Source organism: Myotis lucifugus, unplaced genomic scaffold (assembly GCF_000147115.1).
Source record: "Myotis lucifugus unplaced genomic scaffold, Myoluc2.0 scaffold_28, whole genome shotgun sequence".
In the NCBI taxonomy this organism is placed as follows: domain Eukaryota; kingdom Metazoa; phylum Chordata; class Mammalia; order Chiroptera; family Vespertilionidae; genus Myotis; species Myotis lucifugus.
Window position 1 is genome coordinate 5401574 of NW_005871076.1, and position 16480 is coordinate 5418053.

The following is a 16480-nucleotide window of genomic DNA, read 5'->3' on the forward strand; positions in this document are numbered from 1 at the left end:
ACAGTTGTTCATATGAAAAATAATACAAGAATTAATTTCACTTGTATTATAATACAAAAGTAATCCCTGTCTCACACACCCTCTGGTTTTAGTGCTGGAGTTATGTTGACATATTCTTACTTACCTGTTCTACTCTTTAAAGCAATTCTATAATGAACTTGCCCTTGCTATTCACAGTATCAGTTTCCATCATTTTGGATTGCATCTCATTTGGGGCCAGCCTACTGTCTGCTATTTGTTTCTTTAGATGAAATTCTGTGCAGTGTTCATAGCAGACTACTCCTTTCCTTAGTTCTTTCAGCTCCCAGAGGGGCTGAGGGAGGATGAGGAGAAACACTCCTTCCTTTTCTCCCTTTTTATAGGTTCTTCCACTTATTCATTTCACTTCAAATGGAGAAATCAGTTAACTGGAACCATCAGACTTCCACCCTTTAAGTGGTGGCTTGGAGAAGGAAAAGAGGGCCATTTCAGCTTTCAGGGGCTCTTTGCTCAAATTTCTACAGGAATAGTAGAGGAAGGAGCTGGCTCTTTCAGTCATGAGTGATTATGTTCTGCAACGCTAAACCTATAAATATTAAATGCCAATTTTTGTGGTGGTAAATGCCACCAAATTGGCTTATCTTTAAAACTACACATAACCCTGGCAAATATAATTTCAGCTCTTTTCTCACACTGCAGTATCCTTTTACTTACACCATACTTTGACAGAAAAAGAATGGAACAAGCTTCATTTTGATTCATGAATGTTGTTTTTATTCTAAATACCCCATGTGAGGGGAATGCAAATGGACACAAGATATATGCAAATTCACTTGCATACCCAGAGAAGGCAAATGAGGCTTATAGTTCTTAGGTTCCTTGATCAGGCTCCCTGGGTGAAAAGGCTAAAGAGGTGTCTGTAACTGAATTACAGAGAACGTCATGTTTGAGAAGGGAGAGGAGAGATGTTGGCTGCCATACAGCTCCCAGCATTCCAGAACCTGCATATAAAAGTGAGTGCAGCTGCCAAGGCAAGGGAAGGCGCTCAATGAAAGAACGGCCTTCACTGGCATGAGGGCGCCCAGGGCACAGAATGCATAGAGCAGGATAAAATGGAATTGCCAACTTTTCTGCGTTAGGTTTTGACCCCTGCATATAAGTCTTTAAACCACTGACTATCTCTTCTTGCCTTCTCTCTTCTCTTTCAGCCCAGGCCAGGACTAGGGTACAGTGAGTGAGACAGAAAACTTAAGGGGAGCCAAAACACTCAGTAATCAAGATAATGTTTTAATGTAATATTTTTTAAATTAAAAATGAGTGCAAAATAATCTATGATGAAAAAGTCAAAATTTTAAATAAAGACAGAATTCTGTCCTGCACTTGTACAACCCTGCCTTAGTCACTTCACCCTAAACCTGACCCTGATTCCATTGAAACTTTATTTGCAAAGCAGGTGGATGGTTATAGTTTTTATTATTTTTTTAAACCACTGTATTAAAATATTTTTCTTGATTACTGAGAGATTTTTTTGTTTGTTTGGGGCACCTATTAAATTTGGTGCCCAATGGGGAGTATGTTACTCATCTTACCCTAGTTCTGGCTCTGTTTGAATCTCTCCTTTTTTCCTTTTTTATAACCTTATGATGATTCTGTTTGTGAACAAGCTCTTTCCTGAATTTGACTTATTATAACGAGAACTGGGAACATGCAGGCTTTTGCAGAGAGCTTTCCTCATTCCACCTTCATTCTTTGACTTCTTTCTCTGAAATCAGTTCCCTGGCAGAGCACTCTTAATTTTCCTTTCCTGTCCTTTTGTTGCTGTGTCTCACATCTCCTACATTTCTAGATCCCAGCTAGCCAAGATCTGTCATCTGTGATCTCCAAGAGCCCCTCAATTCTTGTACTGACTTTAGACAACTAGGAAAAAAGAGAAATTTGCTCCGCTTGTGACGTAGATTCTTATGTTTGAATCATGTCCACCACTCACAGGACAGGGTGAGCTGGCTCGCTTAGAAAAATGTGTGCATACCATGACAGAGACATGCCAAAATTATCTCTGAGTTACTTATGCCTGTGCTGTATTTATAAAAGAGGATTTATGAATGGTCTTTACTTTGGGTTGCCTTAATGTTTCTGTTCTATCCTAGGTTTGCATTACAGTAACATCAGAAGTATTTTTAAGTAATGTATATTCAACTATACACAATGAGAGGGAGGGTGGAAAGGAGAGAAAGAAAGGAAAAAATTTAAATTTTTAAGGTAAAGCTGAGCCATTCCCCAAAATGAGGATGTATTCCAGAGCTCAGAAGGGAGTTGTGAATGTGGTATTTCCTTACAAAGCTATGTCTATAGAACTGTACTTTATGAAAAGTTTTAAGGATATTTAGAGTAATTTGTCTGTGATTAGCTTTTTCCTTATGTGTTGATTTCAGGCCCCCTGCCCCCCTCCCCCCTCCCCCCTATCAATGCTATTCCACTGGATAGTAACAAATGCTTGTTGCTCTTGTGTTTTGTAATAGTGTTTTTCACTTGTTTTCTCATCCCTAATATTGGGATAATACTAATACTGACCTCATAGGGTAACTAGGAGGATTAAATGAAATAATGCATATAATATGCCTGGTGTTTAGTAGGTATTCAGTAAATATTAGCTATGACTATAATAGGTCTGAGGTTGCACATGTGAATGAAAAAGGAGCCACATACTAAACCTGACAAACTCACAGGAGGCCTGCATGATGGGCCTTACAAACTCAGAGACGGAAAGTAACCTCATAAGATGGTCTGAACATAAAAATGATGGGTAGGCATGTCCTAGGCATGCAACTTCCTTAACAAAGGTCAATCTTTACTTAAGTGAGCCTGTTTATTGCCTTTTGCATCTAAGATAACATATTTTTGAAATGTCAGAGAAATCTCCTTTTCCAAACCCCTCAGGGCACAGCCATTGCACCAGAGTACAAACCACAGAACCCCTCACTGTTATCTTGTTTTCCACATACCATCTCTATATGCTGTAAATGTTAATTGTTAACTATCCTGTACCCATCCATGTGAAAGAAGTATATGTCTCTCTGTTTTGCTTTTTATCCAATCCCAGAGATTCCCTCCTCTTTTACTTTCTCCCGCCTCCTTAATCTATCACCAATGGATTTCATGTAACCCTCTTACTCAGTGGTTCTCAACCTTCCTAATGCCGCGACCCTTTAATACAGTTCCTCATGTTGTGGTAACCCCCAACCATAACATTATTTTTGTTGCTACTTCGTAACTGTAATTTTGCTACTGTTATGAATCGTAATGTAAATATCTGATATGCAGGATGTATTTTCATTGTTACAAATTGAACATAATTAAAGCATAGTGATTAATCACAAAAACAATATGTAATTACATATGTGTTTTCTGATGGTCTTAGGTGACCCCTGTGAAAGGGTCGTTCGACCCCCAAAGGGGTCGCGACCCACAAGTTGAGAACCGCTGCTCTTCTTGTCCTTTTATTTTACTGTATAAAATAAGCTGCAAAACTGCATTTTTGGAGCATTTTCTCAATCTTTTAAGATTTTGCTTCCTGAAAATTGTAATCAAATTGGCTCAAATAAACTCATAAAAGTTATCTATAGATTTAGACATTTCTTACATCGATACATGGCTGCATGGTAAGTCTACAGTTTGAGGAGTTGCTAATAAAATATTGACTTCTGACTATAATGGTAAGATCTAGTCAGGCTTTCTTCCAACAGCATGTTATGAGTTTGTTTGTTTTTTTCATAACAATATGTTTAGTAAATTCATAGATAAGAACAATTACTAACTTCTAAGGACCACAAAGAAAATGTGATACACTTAGAGCAAAATGTTATGAAATAGACTTACAGTTTGGGTCCCTTTTTAATTTCTACTAATAGTGATCAACTACGTTTTAATTCCTTGTTCTATTCCCAGGTGTTAATGGGGAGATTATCTTCCTTCCATTCTTAAGCTTGCTTTGCACATTTAAAAATATCAGTTTTGGCACTAGTGCTAAAAGTTTTAGCAGTTTGGTAAAAAGACCCTAAGCCCCAGCTGGTTTGGCTCAGTGGATAGAGTGTAGGCCTGCGGACTGAAGGGCCCAGGTTCAATTCCAGTCAAGGGCACATGCCTGGGTTGTGGGCTCAGTCCCCAGTGGGGGTGAGTGCAGGGAGGCAGCTGGTCGGTGATTCTCATCATTGATGTTCTATCTCTCCTTCTCCCTTCCTCTCTGAAATCAATAAAAAATCTATTAAAAAAATAAGACCCTAAGAGCAGTTTCCTCCTATTTTCAGTTTTCTCATTCTTTTATCTGGTTGGGGCTCAGTCCTCATTCTATTAGATTTATTATGGGAAAAAGTCCCGTCAATCTTTCAAATATTTAATTTATCTCCTCTTCTTAGCAAAAACTTACAGGGAAAGATAAAAAGGGTATTTTACACATACCTTTTTCTAATTAGGGATTTCCTTAATAGTTGGCTTTACATAATTAAGCTGAGAAATCCCCCAGCATCTATCACTCCTTTCTAATCATTGCTTAATACCATTAAAATTAGTTTCTTTGGAGCAGAGGTTGGCAAACTATGGCCTACAGTCCTGCTGCATGTTTTGTAAAGAAAGTTTTATTGACCTATTGTGCATGGCTGCTTTCCTGCTACAACAGCAGAGTTGGGTTGAGACCATATGGTCCAAAAGCCTAAAATATTGACTGTCTGGCCCTTTAAGAAAATGTTTTATGGACCTACTGCTCTAGAGCAGCTGTAGCTTTTGGCTTTGTGGTCAGTTGTCTGTTGCTGAATAATGAATTACCCTACAATTTAGCAGGTGAAAACAACAGATATTTATTGTTTCACAGTTTCTGTGGGTCAAGAATTAAGGAGTGGTTTAACTGGGTAGTTCAGTCTTAGGTTTTCCCATGAGATTGCAGTCAAGATGTTGGCTTAACTAGAGTTGAAGCATCCTTCCAAGATGGTTCGTTCACATGGCTCTTAGTAGAAAGCCTTAGTTCCTTGCTAGCTCTTGGCAGGAAGTCTCAGTTCCTTGCCACATGGACCTTGCCATAGGACTACCTGAGTGTCCTCACAACATAGCAATTGTCTTCTCCCAGCAAGAGATCTGAGAGAGACCAAGGAGAAGGCTATAACATCTTTTAGGATCTGGTCTCAGAACTCATACATCTTTATTTACGCCATACTCTATTTGTTAGAAGGAAGTTACTAAATTCAGTACACACTCAAAGAGAGGAGAATTAAGCTTCATATTTAAAGGGAAGGTGTATCAAAGAATTTATGGACATATTTTAAAACCACCAAGCTTGATTGCAAACCTTTTTTAAGGTGTTTTTTAAAGGCCTAAAATGAGTTGACAAACTTTTTCAGAAAAGAGCCAGTTAGTAAATATTTTTGCCTTTGTAAATAGTTATCTCTGCTACAACTATTCAACTATGTATCAGGAAAGAAGCCATTGACAATAGGTAAATAAACGGGCATGGCTGTGATGGGTAAAATTTTATTTACAAAAATAGGCAGGGAGTTGTATTTGGCTTATGGGCTGTAGTTTGCTGACTCCTAGACTAGAAGATTATTTTTCAAGAACACAAATAAAAAAGTCAACTCTCATAGAAGACATAATTTAAAGCCAGAGATCTGTGCACCTTTGGTCCTTTCCAACCAGGCCATAAGCTCCTCCAGGATAAGAACCATGGCTTATACTTTTTATTCTTCAGCACTTAATAAGATTTTGGGCATATAGTTGCTATTTAATTAGTAAGAGTTTATTATTTAATGGATTCATAGTATTCCATTGTATGACTACTTTATAATACTTAACCAGTTGTTTCTGGTCTTTGTTAGTACAAATAAGCTGCAAAAATTATGTTTCTTATACATATTTTTATACACATGTGAGTATATTTTAGGAAAGACTCCTAGGAATATAATTGCTCAGTCAAAGATCTTGTATACTGTTAATCTGACAAAAATAGTTTAAAATTAAAGATAATGTTTAACTTATTTCATATGTATAATATTTCAAGACAAAGAAAACGCTATATGGAATGACTTTATCTATAGACTTGTGATCTTCATAGAACCCTGTATGCTTTTTCTATGTAAAATAGTATAATTGAATGCTAATAACTAATGTGTGTATTGTCAACATGGGGTCTGTAGGCCACAGAGTAGGCAGAAATGAAACATGTCTCCCATTATCATGCTTTCAGAAACTTCTTAAGATGCCTCAGAGAATGTTTAGATTTCACAGAACATAATACAGAAATCAGCACTAGCACTGCCCTTGCCACATCATAAATTTATATCTTGGAAGTCCTTGTTAAGACACAAATATATTCAGGAAGCAGTATATTCCCTTATCCACTATCGTGTCAGTGTATCCTTTGGAAAGTCCCAAGGGATTGGCCTTACATGGGTGCATCAAGAAAGAGGTGACATTTTAAAGAGTTATTTTCTACTAAAAGAATCATTATTGTGGAAAAGGGGTGGAATGGACCAAAATGTGTTAAGTACTTACTAAGTAGCAGATTCTTTACTCATGTTTCCTGTTAAAGTGGATATTATTATCTCTGTTTCACAGATGAGGAAACATGTTCAGAGTATTTGTTGACTTTCTGGTCAAAAAGCTAGTAAGTAGTGGTCAGAATTGATTTGCATTGAGGTCTTTCTAACTCCAAAGCTGGTTCTACTATATTGCGCTGCCTCCCAGTGTGCTCAGAATGCATTGATATCATCATGACAGAGACACAGAAGACTTCAGGGCACTGATTCCCCTAGTCTGGCCTTATGACATTTCAGGAAAATTGCATCCATTGCTCTGTTTTGCTCTGTCCAAGAAGAAGCAGGAGCCGTCCACCTGAAAGCAGACTTTCTAGAAGGTAAAGGGAAGCCAGCAGAAGAGATAGATGGGATAATAAGAAGGAATGACCTTGACCTAGAGTTGAGAGAAATTATTTAATTCAGTCATGTTCTCTGGTCATTATGCTATTTAGAGGAAATAAAAAGGGGAAAAGAAAGAGAAGGCAAATAGAGAGGAAAAGGGTGGTGGTTAGGGGGAATATCTGAGAAGAATGAAACTATTTGCTATTAATGGTTCCATTGAGGCAAAATCAAAACTGAAACTCCTTTGCTGTTCCTCTTTATGGTTTTACTTTAGGGGGAAAATCGATTTCAGTGTATTTCAGCTTCTCTACCTAAAAAATATTACAAACAACCTTTGATTCGAGTAATTACTTTTCTCCCTGGCCTAGGAGATTGTCCATGGATTGTATTTTTTTCTTAATATAGTATATGATATGTATAGACATATAATATAATGAAAAAGCTAGAGGAAATTTCATTCATTTGGACTCTATTAATTCTGAGTTTATAATAAAAATTAGCTATTGGTCATGCTGAAATTTATGTCATTGGGAATACACTCATGTGTTGCTGAACAACAGAGATACATTCTGAGAACTGTGCAAACATCATCGAATGCACTTACACAAACCTAGATGTCATAGCCTACTACATACCTAGACAACTAGTATGTGGTATAGCCTATTGCTCCTAGGCCACAAGCCTGTGCAGTATGTTACTGTACTGAATACTGCAGGCAACTGTAAAGGGTACAGTAAAAATATGGTATAAAAAATAAAAAATGATACACCTGTATAGGACACTTACCATAAATGAAGCTTGTAGAACTGGCCTAGGACATTACTGTATATCGAGCATGTCAAACTCACGGCCCATGGGCCGCATGCGGCTCACAAACAATATTTTTGCTGCCCAGCCAATATAATGGTATGTAAGAAACATTTTAATAAACATTTTGTAACTTAATTTTTACAATATCCTGTTATACATAATTATTAATAATGAACTACAACATTCGCTAATAACTGATTACTATAATCGTGTTGCATTCATTTCCCTTATGCACCTTACATGCAGGCGCCCTATTTGTCTCCACTAATACTAGCAGTGAATATTTTAGCAGTCGATTGCTATGTCATTAGTCTAGGACTGACTTGTTTGGTGTGTGCATAAGGAAATATTTCGCTTTCGGAGAACAAGAAAAATAGGTTTAGCCCTGACCGGTTTGGCTCAGTGGATAGAGCGTTGGCCTGCGGACTGAAGGGTCCCAGGTTCGATTCCAGTCAAGGGCATGTACCTTGGTTGCAGGCACGTCCCCAGTAAGGGGTGTGCAGGAGGCGGCTGTTTGATGTTTCTCTCTCATTGATGTTTCTAACTCTCTATCCCTCTCCCTTCCTCTCTGTAAAAAATCAATAAAATATATTTAAAAAAAAAGAAAAATAGGTTTATTTGCATTATGCTTATTAATTTGTGCAGTTATTCAGTATCTGATAAGTTAATGTTCAAGAAAAAATACTAATTTTTATTAAAATGTTTTATTATTTTATGTTAACGATTACTCATTTATTTCAGCCCTTTGAATTCAGCATGTCTCTATCGAAATAAACCTACATTTCTAAGAAAATTGAAGCTTTTATTTTTTGTGGCCCACATAAACTTAAACCTTGTTTATTTGGCCAGTGTTAGCCTTTGAGTTTGACATGCTTGCTGTACATGATTATAGACTTTATAAATACTGCACACTTAAGCTACAGTACATTTATAAAAAATGTTTTCTTTCTTCAGTAATAAATAATATTAACTGAAGGGATTAAGCAAAACAAACAACCAAACAAAAAACCTGATAGAAACATTATAGCGATTACCAGAGGAAAGGGGGTGGGGAGGAAGTAGAAGAGGACATAGGGGAGATAAATGGTGATGGAAAGAGACTTGACTTGGGGTGGTGAGCACACAGTACAATATACAGATGTATTATAGAATTGTACACCTGAAATCTATAATTTTATTAACCAATGTCACCCCGATAAATTCAATAAAGTTATTATTAAGCTAAAAAGCATAAATAATCTTAGTTTCCTGTGACTTTACTTTATAAACTTTTAACTTTTTAAAAATTTATTTTAGAGGAAGAGAGAGAGAGAGGAAACATTGATGTAAGAGAGAAACATTGATCAGTTGGTTGCCTTCTGTACATGCTTAGATCAGGGATTGAAACCCGAACCCAAAACCTGGGTAAGTGCCCTGACCAGGAATTGAACCTGCCACTTTTTGGCCTATGAAAGGACACTCCAACCAACTGAGCCACACCAGCTAGGGCAACTTTTAACTTTAAAAAAAAAACTTTCTAGCCCTGGGCAGTGTTATTAAGTGGTTAGAGTGTCAGTCCTGCCCACGGAAGGGTCTCAGGTTTGATTCCCAGTCAAGGGTATGTTATGTGGGTTACAGGTTTGATCTCCAGCCTGGGCCACGTGCTGGAGGCAACCTGGAAAAAATATTCTGGAGTGAGGATTAACAAAACAAGCAAACAAAAATAAATAATAATAGTAAAAAACCTTCCTACTCTTTTGTATTAATACTTAGCTTAAAACAAAACACACCCTAGCTGGTTTGGCTCAGTGGATAGAGCATCGGCCAGTGAACTGAAGGGTCTCAGGTTCAATTCTGATCAAGGGCATGTACCTCCAGTGCAGGCTTGATCCCTGTCACATGGTTGTTTCTTTCTCTCTCCCCCTCTCTCCCTTCCACTCTCTCTAAAAATTAATGGAAAAATATCCTCAGGTGAGGATTAACAGCAAAAAACAAAAACAAAAAAACCCAAACACCTTGTACACCTTATCAAGTATTATGCATTGTGGATTGTGCTAAGATCTTATGTGGCTTCGTCACTAGGCAATAGAAAATTTTCAGCCTCCTTATAATCTTATGATACCACTGTCTTATATGCTGCCCATCATTGACTAAAACGTCATTAGGCTGTGTGTGTGTGTGTGTGTGTGTGTGTGTGTATTTTTTTTAAAAGACAATGAAGTCATTGAAAAAATAAATGGTGATATTCAACTCAATTAAGAGAATTAGTTACCTATAAGTAATTTAAAACCATTTGATGTTTACTGCTTTAGTCTGAATTCAGAACAAAAAAATAGTTGACATTATTCAGGAGTGAAATTCTTGTTTATATGACATTAAATAGCAATTGAATTAATCCCTAAGGGAATACTATACAGCCTTAGATCAACTTTTAGGGAAAGTTGAAAGTAAGAGGTTAAAAAATAATTTTTGAAAGGAAGGGTTATACCAAAAGGAAGTAGAGAATTAGAGTCTAGAAAGTATTATTGGAATTCACACGAAAGAGGTTTTTTGGTGACATCCAGAGGTCAGTTTTGGTAGTGTGGTGTGGATGGAAGCAAAATTTCAGGTTTTAAGGAATGACTCAGTAGTAAAGAAATGGTGGCTTCTAGAGAACATTCATTCTAAATGTGTGGCAGGGAAAGGAAGGGTAGTAACAATGGAGGAAGGAGCAGCAAGTGCAAGTGGGGATCTTTGCAAAAAGTGGGAAACTTTTGCATAATTGAAAGCAGAGAAAGAAGACTATGCTAGAAAAGATGCCCAGCTGGCGAGGCTCAATGGTTGAGCGTCGACCTATGAACCAGGAGGTCACGGTTCGATTCCCGGTTAGGGCACATGCTTGGGTTGTGGGCTTGATCCCCAGTAGGGTGCATACAGGAGGCAACCGATCAATGATTCTCTCTCATTATTGATGTTTCTATCTCTCCCTCTCCCTTCCTCTCTGAAACCAATAAAAAAAATTTTTTTTAAAGAAAAGAATGAGAAGGAATAGGATTAAGAGGCTGGGCAGAAAAGGAAAAAAATTAATAAATTAGACTTTGCAAAATAAAAATATTCTGTTCTTTGACAGACACTTCAAGAAAATGAGAAAACAAGCCACACACTGGGAAGAAACATTTGCAAGACACATATCTGATAAAGTATTGGTAACCCAAATATGTAAAAGACTCTAAGAAAACAAGCAATCCAATAAAGAAAAAAATGGGCAAAAGATGTGAACATTTTATAAAAGAAGATATACAGATGGCAAGTAAGTACTTGAAAAGATGTTACATGATTGGTCATTAGGAAAATACAAATTAAATTAACAATGAGATATCACTGCACAACTAGTAGAATGGCTCAAATGAAAAACAATAACAACAACTGATCCTGTCAAATGCTGGTAATGAAGGAGAACAACTGGAAATTGCATTCATTGCTGGTGGGAATGCAAAATGGTTCAGCCACTTTGGGGAACACTTGGCAGTTCCTATGAAATTAAACATGCATTTACTATGACCCAACAATCCCATTCTTATTTAAGAGAAATGAAGACTTACCCAGACAAAAAACCTCTATGGGAATTTTGTAGCAGCTTTGTCCACATTTTTTAAAAGTTAGAAATGTGCCAAGTGTCTATCAACTGGTGAAACAAATTATGGCATACCTATATAATGGAATACTGTTCCTCATACAAAGGAACAACTACTGATACATGCAACACCATAAATGACTCAAGAGCATTATGCTCTGTGAAGGAAGCCAGGTTCAAAAGACAACATACTTATGATTCATTTATATGACATTTGGAAAAGGGAAAACTATAGGGACAGAAATCCAATCAGCACTTGCTGGATGGCTGAGGGAAGGGGAGGTACAAAGAGGTAGGAAGGCTTTTTTTAATTTTTATTTTTTGTAATAGAAATACTATGTATCTTAGTTTTTGCAATGGTTAAAATTTTTGCAATGACAAACTGTATAAGTTTGTCAAAGTTCATAGAACTTTACACCTTAAAAGAGTGAATTTTACTGTATGTAAATTGTACCTCAATCAACTTCTTAAAAATTCTTAAAGTATTGGGTAGAGAATATTTCCTTGGCAAAAGTAGGAATATTTGATCACCCATGTTCTTTGTTGCTTTAAAGAATTTGCATACATGTTTCCTCTACTTAAGGAGCCTCTTTCCTCCCCCGCCCCCCCCAACCCCCCACTAGCTCCTTATTCTCCTTTGAGTTTAGTAAAGCATTACTTTCCCCAGAAAACTTTACCGGACCCCATAAACTTGGAATGTGCTCTTGCTATGTGCTCTTAATGACACTCTTATTTAGTCCATATGGAGGGTTATATCATACTCGATTGCAACTGCTTATTTAATTGTCTTTTTCTCTCTCTATTCTGTAAGCTCCACAAGGGCAGGAATAGCAGGAATAGCATCCATCTTAGCTAACTATTGCAAAGATATTTGCATTTAGCACAGAGCCAGGAATAATATTTGTTGAATGAATGGGGAGAAAGCAGAAGGTTTGGAATGGCTCAATGAAAAATTGAATATTAAATTGATAAGGAATGAAAAATATGTAAGTTATTTCCACAACTACATCTCTAATCCTGACTCTAACCCATGTTTCACCACCAATTCTGATTTTCTCTCATATCTTCACATGGATGTACCACCGTTACTTTAGCCTTAATATTACTAAGCAGAAGTAAATTTTCCTCCTCAATTTTATTCAAATTGAATTCTTTTCCCAATTATTCTATTTCTGTCAAGTGTTATCGCTATACTTACAGTTTTCCAAAGGAGAGACCTTAGAATTACATTTAACTTTTCCTTCTATTTGCTCTCTCATCTAGTTTGATATAAAAATTTGTAAATCCTTCTTTTAAAATGTTTCTTTTTGCTTTTCCATTCCTACTGATGTTCTTATAGAGCCAAATCTGGCCAGAGAGGCAGGCACTAAATAAGGAAACACATTCTAATATGTAATTAATTATGACTTGTGATAAGTACATGAAGGAAATAAACAGAGTGCTGGTACAGAAAATTATGGGATGGAGAGGACCTAATTGACATAGGGTGGCAAGAGAAAACTTCTTTGAGAATATTCTATTTAAGCTGAGAAGAGTGAGAGAGAGCTAGCAGCAACAGGAAGAATAGAAGACCATACTAATAGAAGGAAAAGTATGTGGCTAGGATTTGAGGTGGGAAAGAAATTGGTGTCCAATCATAGCCTGTTCCAGGAACTGAAAGATGATTGTAGCTGGAGGGCAGTGAGCAATGGGGAAGAGTGACAAAGAGGAGATTGGAGAAGCAGGCAGGGACCAGGTCATGGTAAGTGTTATACACTACGGCAAAGGGTTTAGATATTATTTTGTGTAAGGTGAAGCTACTGAAGGATTTTAATCTAGGGAATAACATTATGTGAGAAGTTTAAACTAAAATACTAGATTACAACAATGAGCAAGATAGGAGGGAGGGTGATTGGAAGTAAAGCCTTCTAAGGCCCTTGCTTATTCAGGATGAAAATAAGATAACTTACTTTATACTTTCTCATGAACATGTTAAAAAGGTATAGATAATTATCAAGACCATAGAATCATAGCCAATAAAATTAAAGAGGAATAAATAAAGCCAGATCAATTTAATAAAAGGCATGCAAGGGGGAGTGTGTGTGTGGGGGGGGAGAGAATCAGAGAAAAAGCATTATAAATAAAAAACAAAACATATAGAGCCCTAGCTGGTTTGACTCAGTGTATAGACCCTCAGCCTGCAGACCGAAGCACACCGGGTTCGATTCCGGTCAAGGGCATGTACCTCGGTTGCAGGCTCCTGCTCAGCCCGGGCCCTGGTCAGGGCGTGCGCAGGAGGCAACCAATTGATGTGTTTCTTTCACATTGATGTTTCTCTCTCTTTCCCTCTCTCTTCCACTCTCTCTAAAAAATCAATGGAAAAATATCCTCGGGTGAGGATTAAACACACACACACACACACACACACACACACACAACCACACAGAATTGTAGAAATAGGTCCAAATATGTTAGTAATTTTAACATATAAGTAGATTTAACTTGTCAGTTAAAATCAGATTAGATAATAAGAAAATATCTAGCTATATACTGTCTAACATAAACATAGTTAGAACATAAAGGCATACAAAGGTTGAAAGGAAATGAATGGAAAATAAATGATGGCCAGAAATAGTCCCAAAAATGCAAGTGTAGTAATATTAGTGCCAGACAAAATAGACCTTAATGTAAAAAGTATTGTTAGGAATAAAGTTTTTTTTTAAGATTTTTAATTGATTTTGAGAGAGAGAGAGAGAGAGAGAGAGAGACATTGATGTGAGAGCAAAGCATCAATCAGCTGCTTCCTGCATGTCCTCCACTGGGGATGGATCCTGCAACCCAGACATGGACATGTTCCCTGACCGGAAATCAAACTGGCAACCTTTTGGTGCACAGGACAGCACCCAACCAGCTGAGCCACACCAGCCACAGCAGGGATAAAAATTTTAACAAATAATAAATAACTTACCAAGGAGATATAGCAATTCTGAGTCTGTATGTCACTTACATTACATCTTCAATAGATGTAAAACAAAATGCCATTGACAGAATTGCAATAAGTTAACAAATCTTTTATTACAGAGGGAGATTTTTTTAACCACATTTCCTACAGAAACAGAAAAGGCTGACAAATATTAATAAGGATATGGAAAATATGAACAGCACAGTTAACAAGCGTGATTCCATGGATGTCGCTGGAACTCTTCACCTAAATGAGAGCACATATTCACAAGTACACATGGAAAACTTACAAATTTCACTGAAAAGCCAGTCTCAATAAATCACAAAAGAATTGATGTCATACAGACCACATTTTTTTAAATAAAAATAAAACATAAGAAAAAAACAAAAAGCCCCACACCCTATAATAGAGTGGCTTTTAGTTTATGCCTTAAGCAATTAGGTGGATGGTAGTAGTGCCATTTCCTGCGATGGGAAAGGCTAAAGGAGAAAATGGATTTTAATCTGGGTGGATATGGGGTCAGAGGAAAGGGGAACCAATTTAGAGATGTTTGGCCGCCCAACACATAGTAAGACAGATGTATCTCAACTGATTCACCAACCATAGATTTAATGGGCTTGCTGTGACCACACTTCTTTTCTTTTATTGCACTTTTTATTTTTATTTAATTTATTGGAATTACATTGGTTAATAAAATTATATAGGTTTAAGGTGTACAATTCTATAATACATCATCTGTATGTTGTATTTTGTGTTTACTACCCTAAGTCATGTCTCTTTCCATCACCATCTATCACCCCTTTACTCTTTACTGCCTCCCCCACCTCCATTTTCCTCTCACACTTCTTTGCAAAGAACCCTCTTTCTGCTCTAACTGGTTTTGCTCAGTGGTTAGGGCATCAGCTAGTGTAGTAATATTACACTACTGAAGGGCTGCGGGTTCAATCCCAGTCAAGATTTGATTCTGTCTCATTTCTCTCCTATCAATGTTTCTCTCTCTGTCTCTCCCTCCCCCTTCCACTCTCTCTAAAAAGATCAATGGAGAAAATATCCTTGGGTGAGGATTAACAACAAAAAAAGAACCCTCTTTCTATTTTGGGATTTTTGTAAATCTGTTTGAAAATCACCTGTTTAAATTAATATTGCCTATTAATTGGTTATGCTGCCACCTGGTGGTATACTTTAGGATAATAGGATATGTATTTTGTTTACTACAGGAATTCCTGTACACTTTTTAAAAATATAACAAGCAAGGATTATAAAACCATTGGTGTCATTGTTCAGAATATTGCCCTTCTTATCTCTACATTATACATTCTTATTCATATCTCAAAATATCAGTATCGCCTTAATAATGAACTGTTATTATTATACAAGATTAGATCCCCCCAAATGGAAAAAGCTTAATGCACAAAAATTATACAAATAACTAATATTTGTTGAATGCTTACTCTGCTAGTCACCAGTGTAAGTTCTTTCAAAAACATCTCATTTAATATTCACAACAATCCTATGAATACTATTATGCCTGACCTGAGAAAATTGAGGCGTAGAAAGGTAAGTAATTTATTCAAAGCCTCACAGCTAGTAAACAACAGAACTGAGATTTGCTTGTAGGAAATACTAGAGGCCCGATGCGTGAATTCGTGCACGAGTGGGGTTCCTCGGACTGGCTGGCGATCGGGGCTAATTGGGGCTGTCTTGCTCAGTCCCCATTGGGCTGGCGGCCAACTTCCCACGGCCCCTCCCCCCACCACCCGACGGGGGTGGGCAGTGGGGAGGGACTGCAGAAGGTTGGCCGGCTGTGGGAGGTTTGCTGTGGGAGTGCACTGACCACCAGGGGGCAGCTCTTGCATTGAGCGTCTGCCCCCTGGTGGTCAGTGCACGTCATAACGACTGGTCAACTGGTTGTTCCAGTCATTCGGTCCCTTAGGCTTTTATATATATAGACTAGAGGCCGGTGCACAAAAATTTGTGCACTCGGGTGGGTCCCTCAGCCCAGCCTGTGCCTTCTCGCAGTCTGGGGCCCCTCCGGGGCCCCTTCCACTGGCTGCTGGCACCAGTTTTCCTCCGGCACCCGGAACCTAGGCCTTCGCTCTTCACCTGGGAGGGGCTGGCGTGGTGGGCTTCTATCTGCGCTGGCCACTGGGGCCCCGGGGGCAGTGCCGGTGCGGCGGGCACAGTGCTTAGCTCTGTGCTGGCCTCGCGGCCCCCGGGGGCGGAGCCGGCACGGTGGGCTCAGCGCTTAGCTCTGCG

At 37.9% G+C, this 16480-nt stretch overlaps 1 long non-coding RNA gene across 4 annotated transcripts in view; it reads left to right on the forward strand.

Annotated features, from left to right (window-relative positions):
* Positions 1–10920, forward strand: part of LOC102430804 — a 32147-nt gene extending 21227 nt beyond the window's left edge. For all 4 annotated transcript variants that reach the window (XR_002828655.1, XR_002828653.1, XR_002828654.1 and 1 more), the window contains exon 4: positions 10780–10920. This is a non-coding gene — a long non-coding RNA (uncharacterized LOC102430804). The remainder of the gene's footprint in view (positions 1–10779) is intronic.
* Positions 10921–16480: the final 5560 nt, after the last annotated feature.